At 39.3% G+C, this 19,893-nt stretch overlaps 1 long non-coding RNA gene across 1 annotated transcript in view; it reads right to left on the minus strand.

Moving 5' to 3' along the window:
* Positions 1-677: 677 nt before the first annotated feature.
* The window catches only part of LOC142829757 (uncharacterized), a 34,798-nt gene continuing 15,582 nt past the window's right edge, over positions 678-19,893 (minus strand). The window contains exons 2-3 of the long non-coding RNA XR_012904499.1: positions 7,048-7,217; positions 678-2,508 (exon numbers count right to left, since the gene is read on the minus strand). This is a non-coding gene — a long non-coding RNA (uncharacterized LOC142829757). The remainder of the gene's footprint in view (positions 2,509-7,047; positions 7,218-19,893) is intronic.

Raw genomic sequence — 19,893 nt, forward strand, 5'->3', positions numbered from 1 at the left:
GGATGTGGACTGTGCTTTGGACTCAGGCCAGAAGGCCTTGGACTTAAGAGGGCAGGCGGGAGGGGCCCGTCACATATGGTGAAGAATTATTACAGGGTTCTGATGGTACTTCTCTAATGTCCAGCTTCCTGGAATATATTCTGCATTGCTCTAGCTCTTCTGGCAATTGAAAGCTTTTAAATAAAGGCAGGTTAAGAACTAGGGCTCATCTAGACTACGTGGAACAGTCGAAAGAGGATATGCAAATTCCTTCGGATTTTGCATATCTTCTTCCAATTGCACTTTCTAAAGCTGAGCTTTCGAAAGTAAAAGTAGTTTAGACACAGCTTTTTCAGCGAACCACCCTCCCCTCTTTGTTGAAAAGCTGCTCTTCCTCAAAAAATTAGGAAAAAGCCGCGTCTAAACTACGTTCACTGTCAAAATACTGTCACGTTGGGGGACTTCTTACTCCAACTCCTGTAATCTTCATTGTATGAGTAAGGTAAGTCAGAGGAATAGTGCTCTATTTCAAAATTAGTGCTGTGTAGATGCTCCCTATTTTGAAATAAGCTGTGCAATTGACGTAGCTCAATGTGCATAGCTTATTTTGTGTTAAGCCCTGCTTTGTAGACGCACCCTGACTGTCCTACCACCCTAAATAACAACATGTTAACAAAAATCCCACCAGTATTAAAATCACCATTTTAATAGGAACTCAGCCTGCAGACATATATAGAAAAAACTGCCTTCCTTGTTATGGAAAACATCACATTTTCACTCTCCTGAAGTCCTCTTGAAGAGATTTCGCATCATGCCATCAAATTCCAGCTATTGTGGCATCTGGGAGCCTTCACAGAGAACTTGCTGCCAATCACTCCTATTTTAGAAGGAGGGGAATCCAGCTCAGGTGTCCTGATGACTGCAGCTGTAGCAGTCTGGCATGAGGAAAAAGTCATTCTCTAAGGCGGGCTGGTCCCAAACTATCTAACACTTTGTAGGCCATAAACGACCTTTAAACTCCACACAAATGTTTTCTCCTTTCTATTCCTTGTACCTCTTCTGAGCCAACACAGCTAAAATTGAGTGAACTGCAGATTTTATTGCATGTTGTACACCATCAAGAAAATTGCTTACTAAGTTTCAATCACACAGACTTTCATACACAGGAATCAATATAGTTTGCAGAAAAAAGAAATTTGGGTAGCAGAGCCAGTAATAGTTTTGCATGAGCTTGACTCTAAAAATCTGAGTTTGCAAACAAAGCAGTTTTTTAAAAAAAAACTGAGGTTATTTTATCTAGAAACCTTTGAGGCAAAAACATGGAAACCTCTGGTAATATTTTTATAGTCATTTTTCAGAAAAAAGCCTGAAAGGACATGGTTCTGTGCAGATGCAACTAAATAGCCATTTTAAATTAATTTAGGTCAAATTCTACTGTGCACTGTATGTAGAGATATGCTTGATAATACAGTGCAAACATTTAGAGGGAATTAGCTCTATTTTGGTTTACCTCAAGCACTTCTACAAAATCCTTATATGAAATGTGCCACAGATGAGTAGTTAGTTTAGGAGCCTAAGAGCTAAGACATGGTCCACATGTTTATCTTCATGCACCCCTGGTTAAGCAATAGTTACTCCATACAGTGCTCCAAGCTGATTTGTTTTGGACTCCTGTCAGAAACATAATTGGAAGGAAAAGTAATGTTTTATGGCTAGGATATGGATATGTATAGTGCTGGTTGAGTTGCTTGTAGTGTACCTGAACGCATTTTGGTAGTCATTTCACATTTATTTCAGATTCAATCTTCAAGATTTGTTTCCACAGCAGATAGCTTCAAATGCTAATAATGAAGATAAGAGGTTTATCATGGAAAAGCTAAAAGGTTTTTCATGGAAAAGTTATAAATGCCTAAGGATAGAAGTGGTGGAGGGGACTGCTATAATTAACCAAGTTAAGAGTCTCACTGCTGCATTCTGTATTATTAGCTGTAGGATGACAAAACTTGACTTCTTTTCATACTGTTACATCTGTAGAAAATAGAACCTCTGCTACCCTGAGGTCACTGTGCTGGTTGTGAAAGGTCCAGTTCAGTTGTCTTTGAACCTACTTACCAATGATCAATTGTCATTGAGAAAGTTTTATTGGGCTTAACCTTTTGCTATGTGGATCAGTCACTGACATTTGGTCTGCAGGTTCCTTTGATCAGATACACTAGTGCCTGGTTCTTACCTCCTATCCCACATGATAGGAGAGTTGCCTAAAAGCCTTATGTCACAGAGTTCACCTCAATGCTTCTTTTCTTCTAGGTTTCTTCTGCAGGGCCTTTTTGGTTTTGCCACCCAACAAAAGAAACATCCAATTCACATTGATTATGGCTCGTCTGCTTTGGAGGATTTTACCTTAAGCACATTAGCTTGTTCAGCTTTCAGGGATCGATAAAGTAACAACTGAATTCCAACTGTTTCTGAATGCATGACATGAAGTCATCAGTCTCTTCCTTTCTCTTTCCCTCCAGTAATATCTTCACCCTTTCAGGAAAAAATCAATACAAATTTATATCAGCATTCAGATTTTCAGTAGAATGAATTGTTTTCAACTAGGAGTTGAGTTAAGGAATAAGTTGGTGATTTAATTATGCATATATTTAGCAGAATTTGCCAACAGAGTAGCATTTTAATGTTTATTTGTTAAATACACACAAACACATTTTCCTTTCATGTTGATTTTCAATACCTTTAAACAACAGTTTAAAAGTTTAACTATTTCACATGCATAATCACCATACAAATAATAATTAAGGTGGTCCAAAAATTGTGATTGATTTAGACTCATCATTTTTTTTTCAATAAAAGTGTTTTTATAATGCTCTGAATTTGTAGTGGCAATTTCCACATTTCTTGGCCTTTTGCAATATCTTGATCACTTCATAACTGTAATTAAAATAATAACACAGGCTTATTGACAGACGACATTGTAGCCTCTGCTTATATTCAAAGCAAAAGTTATCATCCAAATCAACAACCCAATCTGGGAGAATTTGTTTGACAACAAAGGAGAGTAAAAGGATATTATTTAGAGAATGAAAATGGAAGTATAAAAGAAATCCAGAAATAAATCATTGATAGGGAATATTGATCTGGAAAGGGCATGAATGTATCTATACTAACTCATGTAAGAAATCCAGAGTGGAAATGTGTAAGTAATGTTACTTCATTATTGCAGAACTAGAAGTTGAACTTTCCAATATAAGCAAAATAAAGGTGCTCTAAATCGATCAAAGGACTTCTAAGAAAGAGATGATGAAACTCAATACTGGCACCTTTTGCATAACAGGTGACTAAGCTTCTATGTAATAAATTCAAATAGATTCTTATGTAGAAGACAATTATATTTAGACTAATCTGAAATAGACATTATTTAAAAGTAAAGCCTGCTGCTTAACAGAAGGAAGAGAAGGTTACATTAAAGTACTGTACACCGTTACTCACCTGCTGCCTTATTAATAAAGCAAGAGGATGCCTCAACTTCTATTACTGTAAGTTCAGTGCTAAGTTACTGTCAGGGCCTGTAATTGTGTGGTTTTACTTAGTTGTCAGCTTCAACTCTGTAGGATACATAGCAGGAGTCAGCTTATCTTAAGCCGAGCTTGGCAGTGTTCACACAGTAGGAAGCTTAAGGGAGGAAATGTTCCAGTCGGCTTCCTGCACTCTTCGCAACTGCGAAGAGTACAAGTGCTGGCTGGAAATGTTTATATTGGGTCTATATTTATGTCTAGATTTATGGGTCTATATTGAAGACACTAAATCAAACACCAGAATGTCAATCTCCAGCGCAGTGAGTGTAAACATGCCCTCAGAAGTCACACCAATGGTGGCAGAATGGAGGCAGTAGCAGAGCCAGGACAAGTAGACAGGAACAAAGAGCAAGGAATGGTAACAGGAACAAGTAAGAAGCAGGGGGTAAAGAGATAGCAGCATACTTGGCAGAAACAAGCCTAGCAGTTACTTGTTCAGACACTAGCACTCTTGCAACCAGCTCCAACATTATGGGCTTCTCTGGGCTAGCCTATTAAATAGTATAATGGGTTATAATTAAATTCAGGCTTGTAATAACCACAGCTATTTGTCCAGGCCTTGTTGAGTCTTTTTTCCTAATGCTGAATATTATTTACCGTTTCTAGGGACTCATCTGTAGAAATGTTAGGAGAAGAGCTGCTGGACTACTCTGATTTGCCCTCTTCCAGATGGCCTAATCTCTTAACATAAGCCCACAATAGACAAGTGGCTCAGCTTAAAGTACCCTTCAGACAGCAGCAAGTTCTGGGTATAATGCAGGGCTAGGTAAGAATGCTGTACTGTATACTGAAGAACCATCTTAGGAAAGTTACGTGGGCAGGGGAAAGCAGGTCAACAAGTTTGGAATATAAGTGGGACAAAAGGTCACGTCAAAGAACAACAGGCTATTGCTGGGAAGTAATTCTTCTGTACAAATAGCTGGACGTGGTAAAAAAATGTATCATTGTAAAAGGAAGACAAACTTCTGAATGTACATTTGCAGAATAAGTTACTTTCCAATGATCCACTCAAATAGATTTTCACTTTCTACATTGCAGGGGGAAAACAGTTTTCACCAGTGGAAATAGAAATCGTTGTGTATTGGGTTGTAGATCTTGTTGTTATACTAACTGAGTTAGGTCTCTAGGGGTCAGCCCGGCTGGTTTGGGCTGATTCCAGTTAGTTCTGTGTTATGCAATAAAATGGACACTTGCAACTACTCAAGCTCTTTGTGTTTCCACTGATTTCTTCTTCAACTGTGGAACTCCACACGATATAACAAGTGGCGACAAGGATGAGATACCTGTACTGCCTCCAGCAACAGAAGAAGTAGAAGTCAATGTAAGAAAACAAACCTTGCTGTTCTGGAAGGTGGGGGTAATAACTGACAGTGCAAACTGAAACTAAGATCAGTGGAGCCCAGAGGTTGAAAAAAAAAAGGAAAAAAGAAAAGAAATAAGGGAGTTGCAGCAGCTATGGCTACACTTACAGGGTCACTGGGACCTTTTAAGGAGATTATATAGCCATGGCAGGTATATACTGAGCGTTTTGAACTTTTTGTTATTGTAAATGACATTAAGGAAGAGAAGAAGGTGCCAATATTTTTAACAGTTGTAGGGGCTAAGACCTATTCTCTGCTATGGAGTTTGCTGCTACCTGTTAAGTCAGAGACTAAATCTTACAGTGACACTGTGGAAATCTTGGGGCCACATTGTGCTCCAAAACCAACTGGTAATTGAAGAAAGGTATAGGTTCTATAACAGAGACCAAAAAGAAAGTGAAACAATTGTACAATTTGTAGCAAATTTGAAAAAGTTTGCTGAACACTGTGAATTTAAGGAGATATTAAATGATGCCATATGTGACTGGATAGTGTGTGGCCTGCACAGTGAAGCTATATGGAGGTGTCTGTTAACAGAAGCTCAGCTCAGCCTACAGAAGGCCATTGATAGTGCGGTCTCCATGGAACTGCCACACGGGAGGCACAATATCTCAGTGCACCCCTTAGGGTGCATAAAGTGTCCCAAGAACCTATCCACCAAACAGTGGGGAGCCAGGAATGTTACCACTGTGGTAAGCTGGGTCACTGTGCACCAGAATGCTGGTGTAAGGACCTAGTGTGTCGACAGTGTGGAAATAAAGGACACATTGAGTGTGCCTGCAAACAAAAGAAAAAAAGGCCTGTTGTCTGGCAGGACAAAAAGGAAAATCTGCATACTGTTGAACAGATGCCTGATGATCAAGGCAACACCCTTTCTGAAGATGAAATGCCCTGCTATGTTTTGTCTTTGAAAGGGGACTCCCATGAATACTAGGTTACCGCATTGTTGGATGGCAAACTGTAAGCATGGAAGTGGACACCGGTGCAGCAGTTTCATTGGTCTGAGACACGATGTATAAGGAAAAACTAAAGCATCTTCCACTTAAGGCAACAATGATCATTCTGAAGACATATACGGGAGAAGCAGTACCCCTATTGGGCACTATTGATGTTAAGGTGGAACTAAATGGACAGACAGTTGAATTGCCACTGTTTGTGGTGAAAGGCCATTATCCAGCCTTAATGGGTAGATCATGGCTTAGGAAGATCCTGATGAATTGGGCATAAGTACACCAGATGACTAAAGAAAAAACAGGTCTGAGCGATACATTCAAGAAACATGCTGGGCTGCGTCTAGATTGGCATGATTTTCCGGAAATGCTTTTAACGGAAAGGTTTTCCGTTAAAAGCATTTTCGGAATAGAGTGTCTAGATTGGCACGGACGCTTTTCCACAAAAGCACTTTTCTGCAAAAAAGCCCCGATCGCCATTTTCGCAATCGGGGCTTTTTTACAGAAAACAAATCTAAGCTGTCTACACTGGCCCTTTTGCACAAAAGCTTTGCTCAAAAGGAACTTTTGCCTGAACGGGAGCAGAATAGTATTTCCGCAAGAAGCACTGATTTCTTACAGTAGGAAGTCAGTGCTTTTGCGGAAATTCAAGCAGCCAGTGTAGACAGCTGGCAAGTTTTTCCGGAAAAGCGGCTGATTTTCTGGAAAAACTGGCCAGTCTAGACACAGCTGCTGCTGTTTTTGGAGAGGATCTGGGAAGTATGAGGGGAATCACTGTGAAACTGAACATTAAACCTGGCAGCCAGCCAAAATACCTGAAGGCCAGGATTGTGCCATATGCCATCAAGCCAAAAGTTGAAGTGGACTTGGAGCGCCTAGTCAAAAATAGAGTCCTAATACCAGTTACCCATAGTCCATGGGCAACTCCAATAGTTCCAATAGTGAAGAAAGACAGTTCTATTCGAATTTGTGGGGATTTTAAGGTCACTATTAATCCAGTGTTGTGTGCAGAGCAATACCCCCGTCCCCGCATCGATGACCTCTTTGCGATCCTGGCTGGGGGACAAAAGTTCAGTAAGATTAATCTGAGTCAAGCATATTTACAGATGAACGTTGATAAGAAATCCCAAGAGCTGTTGACTATTGTGACACATAAAGGGCTTTATCGTTACTGTCACTTACCTTTCGGAATAACTTCTGCCCCAGCTTTGTTCCAAAGGGCTATGGACCAGATCTTGGGTGGATTGCCAGGAGTCCAGCGCTATCTTGACAACATTCTGGTCATGAGCAGGGATGGGGAGGATCACCTTAGGAGCTTAGAGGCTACCCTACAAAGACTGGAAGAGTATGGCCTAGAAGTCCACAAAAACAAGTGTGAATTATTTCAGCCCTCTGAATATTTGGGACACATCATTGATGCTACTTGCCTTCGTAAGTCCTCTTCAAAAGTTAAGACTGTTGCGGAGGCTCCATGCCCTCAAAATGTTAGTCAACTTTGCTCGTTTCTAGGACTAGTGAACTATTATGGAAAGTTTAGTTCACAGTTAGTTAGCCACACTGTTAAAACCACTTCATGAGCTCCTTGGTCAGAACAAGGTCTGGAAGTGGACTGAAGCCTGTGATGTTGCATTTAACAAAGCTAAATGTACATTGCTAAAGTTGGAGGTCCTGATGCATTTTGATTCATCCTTACCCTTACAGTTAGCCTGTGATGCCTCCCCGTATGGAGTGGGAGCAGTCTTGTCACACATTATGCCTTTGAAAGAAGAGAAGCCAATTGCTTTTGCTTCACACACCTTAAGCAAGGCTGAGACTAACTATGGACAAATTGAGCGTGAAGCAATGGGAATCATTTTCGGGCTCCTGAAGTTTCACCAGTACCTGTTTGGACAGAAGTTTACACTTCTCACTGACCATCGACCTCTGATGTCAATTTTTGGTCTGCACACAGGTATTTTACCATTGGCTGCTAGTCGTATGCAGCGGTGGGCATTGTGGTTTTCGGGACACACATATGAAATTAGATATTGGAAATCCACTCTGCATGGCAATGCAAATGGTCTCTTTAGGTTGTCTTGGCCAGAAGGAAATCTTCTACTTTGAACAGGTAGAGAAGATACCCATCACTGCTGCGCAAGTTAAGAGAGAAACTCGTGTTGACACAGTACTGTCCCAGGTTATGTTTCTGGTGATGCATGGAACATCTCTACGGAACTCTCAGGTCTCACCCAACTTTGTCTCCTACATATCCAGGAGGACGGAGCTATCAATCCATCCTGGGTGCTTTTTGTAGGGAATGCATGTCATGATTCCAAAAATACTGAGACAACAGATGTTAGAACAGCTGCATTTGGGTCACTGTGGAATGGTGTGCATGAAAGAAATGTCACAAAGCTATTTTTGGTGGCCTAGCTTGGACAGTGCCATTGAAGAGAAGGTGAGAGCTTGTATTTCATGCCAAAGTGTGAGGAAGGCACCTCAGTTGGCACTTCTACACCCATGGAACTGGCCTGAAAAACTGTGGCAACGTCTTCACATTGATTTTGCTGGCCCATTTGAAGGTAGCATGTTCTTGGTGGTGGTAGATGCTCATTCCAAATGTCCAGAAGTCTCTATAACGTCTTCTACTACTGCTGAGAGTACTATCCAAAAACTATGGGGAATCTTGTTATTTGGTCTTCCGGAACAACTCTTGAGTGACAATGGACCACAGTTTGTATCTCGGGTGTTTGGAAATTTTATGAAAGCAAATGGGATCCATCACATCATGTCAGCACCATACCACACAATCACAAATGGATTGGCTAAAAGGTTTTTGCAGACAATGAAACAAGCTTTGAAATTGGCTAGAGGACATTCACTCATGAAAAACATCTGGACACCTTCTTACTATCTTACAGAAACACTCCTCATGCTACAATCAAAATGTCCCCGGCTTTTCAAATGATGGGATGTCAGCTGCGTACTTGCTTTGATTTGCTGAAACCTTCTGAACCACAACAAATTGTGCAACGTCAACACCAAGGTCAAGTCATCAAGTGTGCATCTAGAGCAAAGGACCGAACCTTTAATCCTGGAGAGCCAGTTTTTGCTCGGAACCATGCTCCTGGAGCTAAATGGGTCCCTGCCACTATTATTGCTTAAACGGGACCTGTTTCCTATACTGTCAGAAATGCAGAGGATCTCATCTGGTGGTGGCATGTTGATCAGTTATTGCCCGGTTACACCTGCCCCAAGACACTTCTCCAGTTGAGTTGCCCATTCTCCCCTCTGCTGGTGAGCTACTGCATCAAGAATCACCTGTTCCTGACTCTCCTCCTCCATCACTGCCTGTGGCAAACATAACTCCCCTCCCTAAGCAAGCTGATCCTGTTTGTACTGCAAGTTCCCAACCCATTGTCAGGCCCACACTCATAACACCTTCGGGTGCAAGAACGCCAGAAGTCCTCCGTAATCCACCTAGAGAAAGAAGGCCTCCTCAAACGGGTGGACCTTTAGTTGAAGTTAACTTACAGATGGGGCAAAATAATCCCTGGGCTTAGCTAGGAACTTGAGGCCGTCTACCCTCATTTCATAGTTAGTGTTTGTTTTATTAAAGGGAGTTTTTTATTAAGGAGGGAGAAATACGTTGTGTACTGGGTTGTAAATATAGATCTTGTTGTTATAGTAACTGAGTTAGGTCACTAGGGGTCAGCCCAGCCGGTTTGGGCTGGTTCCAATTAGTTCTGTGTTATGCAATAAAATGGACACTTGCAACTACTCAAGCTCTCTGTGTTTCCATTGATTTCTTCTTCAACTGTGGAACTCCATACAATAAACAGAAATCATCAATTGTCCTGGGATAGCAGCTTTATTGGAGTCTCTTTGTTAAGTTCAGTTAAATGCAACCTGGAGGAGATTGGTTGAAGTTGTCTGAATTTGTGGATCAATCTGAGTGGAGCTATAAGCAATGGTTTAAGTTACAGTCCGGTCCCAGTTCTGCTCAGTTACTCTTTGTTACATTAGAGTAATGGAGAGAAGATCCATTTGTTCTGTACAGCTAGCAAGTGTTATATGATTGTACTACAGTATGTTAACTTTTCTTTCAGGCCCACTGACTGGGTTGCAAAAGGAAGCAATTGACCTGGGGCCCAGTGCTTCAAAAGGTCCTGCGACTCCCAGCCACTGCGGCAGCAGTGGTGGCTGAAGCACCGATCTTTTTAAATCACAGCCAGAGTGTTATGCTGCATCACACACTCCATGCACGATGGGAAGCGGGGTATGGCACACTTCACACTGGCTGCCCCTGACCCCCTCCTTTCCATGAGGCCCCACCGCTTCCATGAGCATGGAGCCAGCCCCCTCCCCAACTTGCCCAGGGGCCACAGAGGCTGTCAGCACCCCTGTTTTCTTTTAAACTCTCTAAAATGTTTCACTTTAACAGCCGTTTATAAGTAGCTAGACAGTGTTTTATCTCCATGTTCAGTTAAACAAGGAGCTAAAATATGTAACAGGTCAAGTATGATCGTTTGAGGACCTGACCATTTCAGAGCGTTCCCCCTCTCCCTCTTATGAACTTCTATTCTTCTGCTAAAATGGAGAATATAACGGTATGTTCAGAGAGTTTTATGTTTATGTGAATTAAAATTTTGTTAAAGAAACTGATCTACATTTATATGAAAAACAGTTGTAAAATTGACACTTGGTAATATGCTAATGCAATCCTTACAAAGGTTGCTGTACTGTATATTGAATATTGTATATTGAAGAAACTTCTTAGGAAAGTTATGTAGTAGTTAAAGCATATTCCTTTATAAAAACAGATCTTCATGCCCTTGAAAATTTCCATACAAATTTCAGAATTTTTTTTACTTGTCTCCCCACCCAAAAATATGAACCTGCTTATGCAACTAAGGGCCTATTAGCACTACAAAGTTTTGTCAATGAAACTAATATGAAATATGGTATGAAAAAAACAACAACAAAAGCATAGTCACCAGAGTACATTTGCACTTGTTTTCTCTGTCAACACATGTCCACATTGGGGACACAGTCATCAACAGCATGAACAATGCACTGTGGATATGTATCCCGCAGTGCCTGGTGACACCTTCTGTAGCTAGGAGTTGTGGGAATGCAGAACAGAGCACAATGCATCTTCGCACTATGTGAAACAGGCATTATTTTGTGTCCTAGCCTTCCTGTGGTTTCCAGTTTCCTTTTGTGCCATTTTTCCAATGCTATTTTTTGTCGTGAACTCCAGCAACTGCAATGAGAAAGGATGGATCCCACATGTCTCTCCTATGCTCTGTTAAGACAGATGAGGACATCATGCATAGCTGCATAGTTAATTGTGAAGTTATTGGCAGAGAGAGACTCACGAGTACCTGACATTCTTCATGATTTGGACAGTAGCAACTTAGCAGTGCTTTTGGCATTCACGGAGAAGCTGACTATTGCTTTGAGCTGGGGAAACTAGCACTGATTGGTGGGATCTCATTGTCATGCAGGTTTGAGATAAAGAGCAGTGGCTACAGAGCACTAAAGCAACCTTCTTGAAGAAGTGGGCTGAGCTGGCCTGTTATCTGCAGCCCATGGACAGCACAACGAGAGCTGCTTATAAACAAGAAACTCCAGACTGCCACTGTCAGTTGCAAATCAATTGTTTTTGAATAATAAATCATAGGCTAGTATTATCTGTTCTGCTGTAATAGATATAATGGCTCTAGTTTTCATGTACCCCAAGGTCAGTTTATGTTGCTCTGGCATAAAATATATTTACCCCCATCTTGAGGCTCCTGTATACAACTATGGTGATGTCAAATGACCTTTGTGTAAATGAGAATCTTGCCCACGATTCTCCTTTCTACACATTTCAAATAGTTAGGTTATTCATATTAAAAGAACAGTGGGCATTATCTACGTCAGCGTTAAAAACTGCTTCAGACACAGTGAAGTTTTTCAAGTGCATACTTCAACAGTTCAGATAAATCAACAAAATTATTAATTTTCCTACTAAATATGAGTATTTTTGAAAACTGGATTCCAAAGAGAACAGCCAGAAAATATTGAAAATCTCAAACTGAGGTTGCTAATACGTTATTCACTAAAAGGTTTACAAATTATTGACAATCCAGGCTCTTGACTATTGTAAGGAGATTATGCTTGTTAAACAATTAAGGAGATTTAATAATTTGTCACAGATTCTGTTTATTACTTTAAAAGAGAAAAAATACTTGATTATCTTTTGCATTATATACATGTTTGTTTTGCCAAATTTCTCCTTGAAAACCTGCTATTAGCAGTATAAAATCATTTTTTATAGTATATTGGGTAAGCAATAGCATAGGATAGGTCTCGTGAAACTAGTCAATAAATAAGAACAGAAGATCACATCTGGAAAATCAAGTGTATAAAACAATTAAAATGGAAGCAAATATGTGATAAACCCAAAGAAGGGCCCTACTGAGAGTCCGTAGTGTCACTGGTATATAAAACATTAAGTTACAAATCTCTACTAAAAAATGATGAGTTTACCAGAGCAAGGTAGCACAGAGAACAATAAAGTTCCAAATGCTATTGCAAGATGCAATTTATCACTTTTATGTACAAACATGACATTACAGTAACATTTACTATGGATGAGTTTAGCTAATGAAAGGAAGCGAATACATGTCTCTCCAAAAGGAAACTTAGTAATTTAACAAAAATTCTTTTCATGCAGAAACTGAAAGGGGATGTTACTAATTATTCCAAAATCATTCAAACCATGAATAAAACCCATGCATAGACAAAGAGGTAAACCCTTTCAAAGAACAACTGCTTTTACAATAAAGGGGAAAAGAAGAGTAGGTCTTCTTCGGGCCAAATTTTCAAATATATGCTGGAAATACACCTTCAAAATAGGATGATATATCCTTTTTGCATGTGTGGTTTCATCACTCTCAGCACCATTTATGTACTGGAAGATGATAACTGCATGATAACCATTCAGTTGTATGTTTCATTATTGGCTGTGTCTACACCAGCTACTTATTCCGGAAAATCAGCTGCTTTTCCGGAATAACTTGCCAGCTGTCTACACTGGCCCCTTGAATTTCCGGAAAAGCACTGACGATCTAATGTAAAATTATCAGTGTTTTTCTGGAAAAACTATGCTGCTCCCGTTCGGGCAAAAGTCCTTTTCTGGAAAACTGTTCCGGAAAAGAGCCAGTGTAGACAGCACAGTAGTGTTTTCCGCAAAAAAGCCCGATCGCGATAATGACGATCGGGGCTTTTTTGCAGAAAAGCACGTCTACATTGGCACAGACGCTTTTCCAGAAAAAGTGCTTTTCCGGAAAAGCATCCTGCCAATGTAGACACGCTTTTTCCGGAAATACTTATAACGGAAAACTGTTCCGTTTTAAGCATGTCCAGAAAAGGGTGCCAGTGTAGACGTAGCCATTGTGTTTGTTCTGACAAGCTTAGAATTTTGCATTGGCTAAAGGATGCAACTTCGATAGCCTCTTTAGAAAAGCTTCCACTTTACATATATTTATTGACTTCACTACATGTTAAATGAGAGAGGTGTGGATGGTCCATTTATGGGTTGAAGAGCCGGAGTGACTTGCTGCAGCAGCTTCAGATCAAGTCAGAGTAGGGACTTCAGACCTGGTTAGACATAGGTGAAATCATGCTCCCCTGCCCCTTTCTCTCTTCCTCCCCAATTAAAGGATGTCAATGAGTAGTCAGCTAGATGATTAACCAATAGCCTAAGCTTATCAACTAATCTTTTCAACTACTTGCATTCTCCCCTTGCTGCCTCTGTAGCAGAGGCAGCAAAGGGGCTGGGGGGGGGGGGCGGATGCAGGAGCTGGTGCTAGCAGGGTTTGGCTTTAAAGCCAGTTCCCCCCAGCACCGGCTCTGTGGTGCCACTGCAGAGGAATCGGGACGGGGGTGGGGGGAAGGAGAGAGCAGGGGAGACGGCCATGAGGCAGCCTCTGTCTGCAGCTGTCTGAGGCTGAGGCCCACAATGGGCAAAGGCTGCTTCACTGCAGCAGCCCCTATCCGCGGGAGGTCTGAGCTCCTCACAGACAGCTGCTGCTCTACATCTTCCATTTACGTGTCTATCATGGATGCATCTTGAGTCAAGTAATTTAGGAGCAACTTTAGCAGTTTAAGTTAGATGTAAGCATCTGCATCTCAAAGGCCTAGACAAAACAATTATTCTATCGTTGTTCCAACTGCAGCTGTGAACAAATCATTTACAGTGGGGAGTTGGCCGATTATGACACAGTCATTAGTTGGCAGTGGCAGAGCCGTACTGCAAGTAAAGCTGCAGTTGCATACTAATAGTGCCTCCACTACATAAGGAGCCAAGTACTGTAGGAGAGGTATAAAATAAATAGGAAATATTCACAGAATAAAAGTGAAAGTTCAAGCAGTAATTCTTTTTCAATATTATTACAGAAAGTGCACTTTCTGAAAGACTGCTAGAGCCAGAGAAACCTGCAGTGACAGATTTTTATTTTTAGTGCAAAATTTGTCAGCTGTTAGCAATCTCTCATGAACAGAATTAATTTTTGTATGCTGTAGCATCATTTGCGCAAAGACAAACACCCAACCTTACAAAAGTAAGAGTTATTTTATTTATTCAGATAAATGATTCCTCAGGAAAAAGGACATACAGATTTTATTCAAGGTCTCATCATTTTTACCACACACACAGAAACTGTGAAATTGCAATTGGATTGAATGTATTGTTTGTTTGTTTTTGTTTTGTTGGCAGCACCAGTAGAATCCTTTATAGCATAGAAATAACCTTCTTTTTACTGTATAAAATGGATTGTTAGATAATTAGATGGAGCTTGGAGTTCAGAGATAAATATATGCTATGTTGTCTCTGATTACATATGGCATTTAATATCAAAGCAGCTGCTGAATTTCTGAAATAACCAAGATTAAAACAAATGCTCCAATATCTTTGATCACTGACATGAAGTAATGTAGAAGTTTTCTTTCACAGAACTGCTCCTGTCACATTTCATAAACAAATTTATTAGTTTGGTGCTAAAAAGATGTTTTTCATCTTAGATCCTCAAATGCATGAAAGTGTAGGACTGTAATTGATCATTTTCCTTTTGAATACTTATGATATGACAACTCCTGATCATAGGAAAATAAAAACCTGACTGGCAGCAAGATTCAGGACTGAGTATTATACTGTTAACAGGAAACCAGGGTGATTCTTCCATTAATTTGTGTGTGTCTTTGGGCAAGTCACTTTGGCTCAATTTTTGTTGACATATCTCCCAAATTAGGTGGCCATCTAAGATATCTAATGTTTGGCACATAAAGATTGAGGTATTTGAAAAATGTTGGCTCTGGGGATGGGATTAACTTCATAGGTAGTGGTCATTACATACTGAAGTCAAAAGGTAGCTGTGTAGTCTCCAAATTCAAAAATCATGGTGGTGTAATAATGGAGCTGAACATAATTTGGAGAAATTATGCAAAAAAAAGGCCATTCTTGTGTAATCCAGAGGTGTGGAGATCAGTGGCATATGAGAGTGAAGTCTTCTCTGTAGCCTTATCTGAGAGTCACTTGGCTTTTAGTTCATGCTGTACAAGCCCATGACTTTAATCTCTAAAGTTGCAAGTTCAATTCCTTCTGCCCATGACCAGACATTTACACTTTACACAAGCTAAATCTTCCTATCCTTTGCTTTGACCAAATTTCTCTATGTATAACATGCTGATAATGCTTACTGTATTTGTAAACTGGTTAGACATCTATAGGTAAAGGTAATATAGTAAGAAGGGCTGTTAAGTGACTAAAAACAGTGTGATTAATCACACTATTAAACAATAAAATAATATAATTTATTTAACTATTGATAATATTACAACACAGAATACAAAGTACATAGTGATCCCTTTCTATTTATTCTATTACAAATAATCAAAGAAATATTTTTCAGTTCTCTTCATACACTTATCATGAAAGTTGAACATACAAATATAGAATGATGTGCCAATATAACTCCAATCAAAAATACAAAAATGAAATCATGTAAAACTTTAGAGCCTACTAGTCCATTCAATCCTATTTCTTGTTTAGCCAGCCACTGTCACCTGAAAATGAGAGCAGGCATTCAATGTGACACAGTTGTAGCCAGCATCACAGGATATTTATGTGCCGGATGCACTAGAGATTCATACATCCTTTCATGCTTCAACCACTTTTCCAGAGGACATACTTTCATGCTGATCATGGGAGGTGTTTGATAATGATCCTCTAAAACAATACATATAGATGCATGTTCACTTTCATCATCTGAATCTGATGCCACCAGCAAGCAGAAGGTTGATTTCTTTATTGGTGGTTCGGGCACTGTAGTTTATGCATCAGAATGCTGCTCTTCTAAGACTTTTGAAAGCATGCTCCATCCGTCTTTCATTGAGTACTGTAGCTATTTCTAGAAATTTCATTTGGTACTTCCTTTTTGTTTTATCAAATCTACAGTAAAACTATTCTTAAAACAAAAAACAAGTGGTTGGTCAACATCGAAGACTGCTATAACATGAAATATAGGTCAGAACATGGGTAAAACAGAGCAAAAGTTATACTATTCTCCCCAGGTCGTCAGACAAAATTTAATCAATTCATTATTTTTAATAAGCGTCATCAGCATGGAAGCAAGGACCCTGGAATGGTCGCCAAAGCACAAAACGGGCATATGAACATTTAGATCATCTGGAACATAAAGATCTTATGATGCCAGCTATGACAGTGCCATTTGAATGCCTGTTCTCACTTTTAGGTGACATTATAAAGAAGAATCAGGCAGAATTGTCTCCCATAAATGTAAACAAATTTGTTTGTCTTAGTGATTGTCTGAACAAACAGTAGAACTGAGTGGATTGTAGGCCCTAACATTTTAAATTTTTTTGCTGTTGAGTACAAATTATGTAACCAAAAAATAATTTATATTTGTTAATTTGCACTTTCACAATGAAGAGATTGCATTGTGATACTTCTATTAGGTAAATTAAAAAATATAATTTATTTTGTTTCCTATTTTTTATGCTGCAATTGTTTGTAATAAAAATAATACTATAAAGTGAGTACTTTGTATTCTGTATTATAATTTAAATTAATGTATTTGAAAAAGCAGAAAAACATCCACAATATTTAATATATTTCAACTGAAATTCCCTTATTTAACATTGAGATTAATACTGTGATTGTGATTAATTTTTAATCATGATTAAGTTTGAGTTAATTGTATGAGTTAACTGCAATTGTTAGCCCTACTATTAAGTTTTACAGTATTATTAAATTATTATTGCATTATAAAACAAAAAAAATAGGAAACTAAAAATGAGCTTTTAGAGGTCTTGAAGTCATAGACAAAGGTCTTGTTTTTGTGAAGGTTAAATGTCTTCATTTTTCAGTAAAAAGGTTTCATTAAATTAATTGTACACTTCACTTGACTTTCAGTCAGCCACTGACAGAACAGTAAGGACAATTTTTTCATAAATTCATATTTCCCTTTTACATGTAAATTTGCAAAATGCCCCATGTAACGTAACAAATTCATTTTTCAGATGCAAAACTGCATTTTTCAGAATACATTGCAAACAAAACAAAACAATGCCATGAAATTTTACCTAAATGAGAATTCTATAAATAATAAATGCAAACCTAACTAAATCTCTGTGGAAAAAAATTATCCACATGCACTTCTGTATCAGGTTAATGGAATCTTATTTTCATGGGCCACTTTGCATGCTTTTAAGTACCTGACTGAATGATGTTCACAATGAAGTGTGTCTCTATCTATATATAAAATGTCTTTTCCTAAAGGATATCTGTTGGCAACCATAGTTCCCTTCAATCCACTTAGTTTGAAGCTAGTGAGCTTGTAAATCTGTCCAATGTGGATAAGATCATAACTCATTTTTTTCATTTCTCTGTTTTAATAATTTCTATTTGTATATTAATTATCAAAATATTTTAAAATTAAAATAATCTGTGAAAATAGGAAAAAGAATTAATCATCAATGCGTATTAATTTGTTCTGCGGACAAAAATAGTTTAATTGGTATTTCATGTATTTACATTACTACTAAAGATGAAGAATTTATCTACAATTGTCATCTTCAACACAAGAATGGACAGATACATAGATCCTTTTTCCTGTACTGCTCCACGTGATTGGGAGGTGTTCCCTGTCAAAATCTCTCTCATTATCCACCTTCAAATCCCCTCCTCAAACCTTGCCTTTACTGTGAGGCCTACAAAAAATTTTTAACAGTGGTTAAGATGTGGGTATGCTGAGACCACTACCTGTCACACTGATCAATATTGTCTTATTCTACTTCCCCTTGTGTCTGTATCTATCAGTTGAGTCTTGTCTGATAAATTGTTAGTTTATTGGGTCATGAACCATCATCTGCTATTATTCTATGCTTGTACAACACCTAGCCCAATGGAGTACTGACCTATGATTATAGCTCTTAGATGATACAATAATCCAAATAAATAATAAAAATTAAGCAGATATGAGCAGATTGCAAAATCTGCTTAATCACCAAACAGGGTCATTTATACACAATGGTAAGTACAAAAAACCTCCAACCAACCAAAAAAAACCCCAAAACCTTTCCTCCCAAAGGAAGACATGATACTTGTAGTGGAAGGACACTAATTTTATTGACACTTAGAGGTGAAGACTGTCCCAAGGAGGGAAGACAAAAAACTAGTGCTCCCCATCAATCAGAATACAATCCTTCAGGGCTCAGTGACACATACAAGTCTCTATTGTCAATAATCAAGCTGGACCTGATATATTATGGTGGCTTTCTCTCTGGCTCTTGTAGCTGCTGCCCAACTCCCTCCTTTGTAAATTTAAACCAAAAACTCTGTATTGGGTCTAGCTGGGTCACATTTTTGAGCTTTTCTTCACAACTACAGTGGCTAATTTTGATTTTTCTTCCAGTGATCTACTTATCACTTCGGGTATGTCTACACTACCCTCCTAGTTCGAACTAGGAGGGTAATGTAGGCATACCGCACTTGCAAATGAAGCCCGGGATTTGAATTTCCCGGGCTTCATTTGCATAAGCGGGGAGCTGCCATTTTTAAAACCCTGCTGGTTCGAACCCCATGCAGCACGGCTACACGGGGCATGAACTAGGTAGTTTGAACTAGGCTTCCTAGTTCGAACTACCTAGTTCGTGCCCCGTGTAGCCCCGCTGCATGGGGTTCGAACCAGCGGGGTTTTAAAAATGGCAGCTCCCCGCTTATGCAAATGAAGCCCGGGAAATTCAAATCCCGGGCTTCATTTTCAAGTGCGGTATGCCTACATTACCCCGATAGTTCGAACTAGCGGGGTAGTGTAGACATACCCTTATAGTGTAGTTATTAGTAGGAGTATATCTTACACCAGCCTATCTCATGGGTCTATCCAAAGTACTAGTCGTGATAATTTCTGGACAAGGTGTAGTCAACACAAAGTGCAGCTTGGATCACCCCAAAACCATTTGCAAATTTGATACTGATTCCTTGAAAATTTTCTGCTCTTCCCCCCTCCTCCCCTCCCCAAAAAATTAAAATGAGCTAGACTCCTAAGAGAACTTTGTTTTTTTTAACTTTTAGTCCTATGGTGAGGACACTCAATGAGGATGTGGAATAGTGGGCTCAATTCCTCCCTCTACTTGATGTGGAACAGGGACTTGAAGTTATGTTCATGCCTTAACGACCAGGTTTAAATTTCTCTCTTGAGCTCACTCTTCCTAGATTCCTGATTATTCAAGTATTTAACACCTAGAGGAATACCTTCAACTAGAGTCCCCTGAAAAGGAACACTGTTACAGAGTTGTACTAAACTGTGGTTGTACTAAACTGACTATTGTTAGCACCATGCTGAGGTTACTGGATTACTACCATAATGATATTGTGGTAAGTGCTACTGTGATGGTAATTCTTTGAGTCACCCCTCCCCAACAGGATCCTTAAAATTTACAACCTGTAATTTATATTGTAAACTAAAAACAACAACTACT

This window comes from Pelodiscus sinensis, chromosome 6 (assembly GCF_049634645.1).
Source record: "Pelodiscus sinensis isolate JC-2024 chromosome 6, ASM4963464v1, whole genome shotgun sequence".
Classification (NCBI taxonomy): domain Eukaryota; kingdom Metazoa; phylum Chordata; order Testudines; family Trionychidae; genus Pelodiscus; species Pelodiscus sinensis.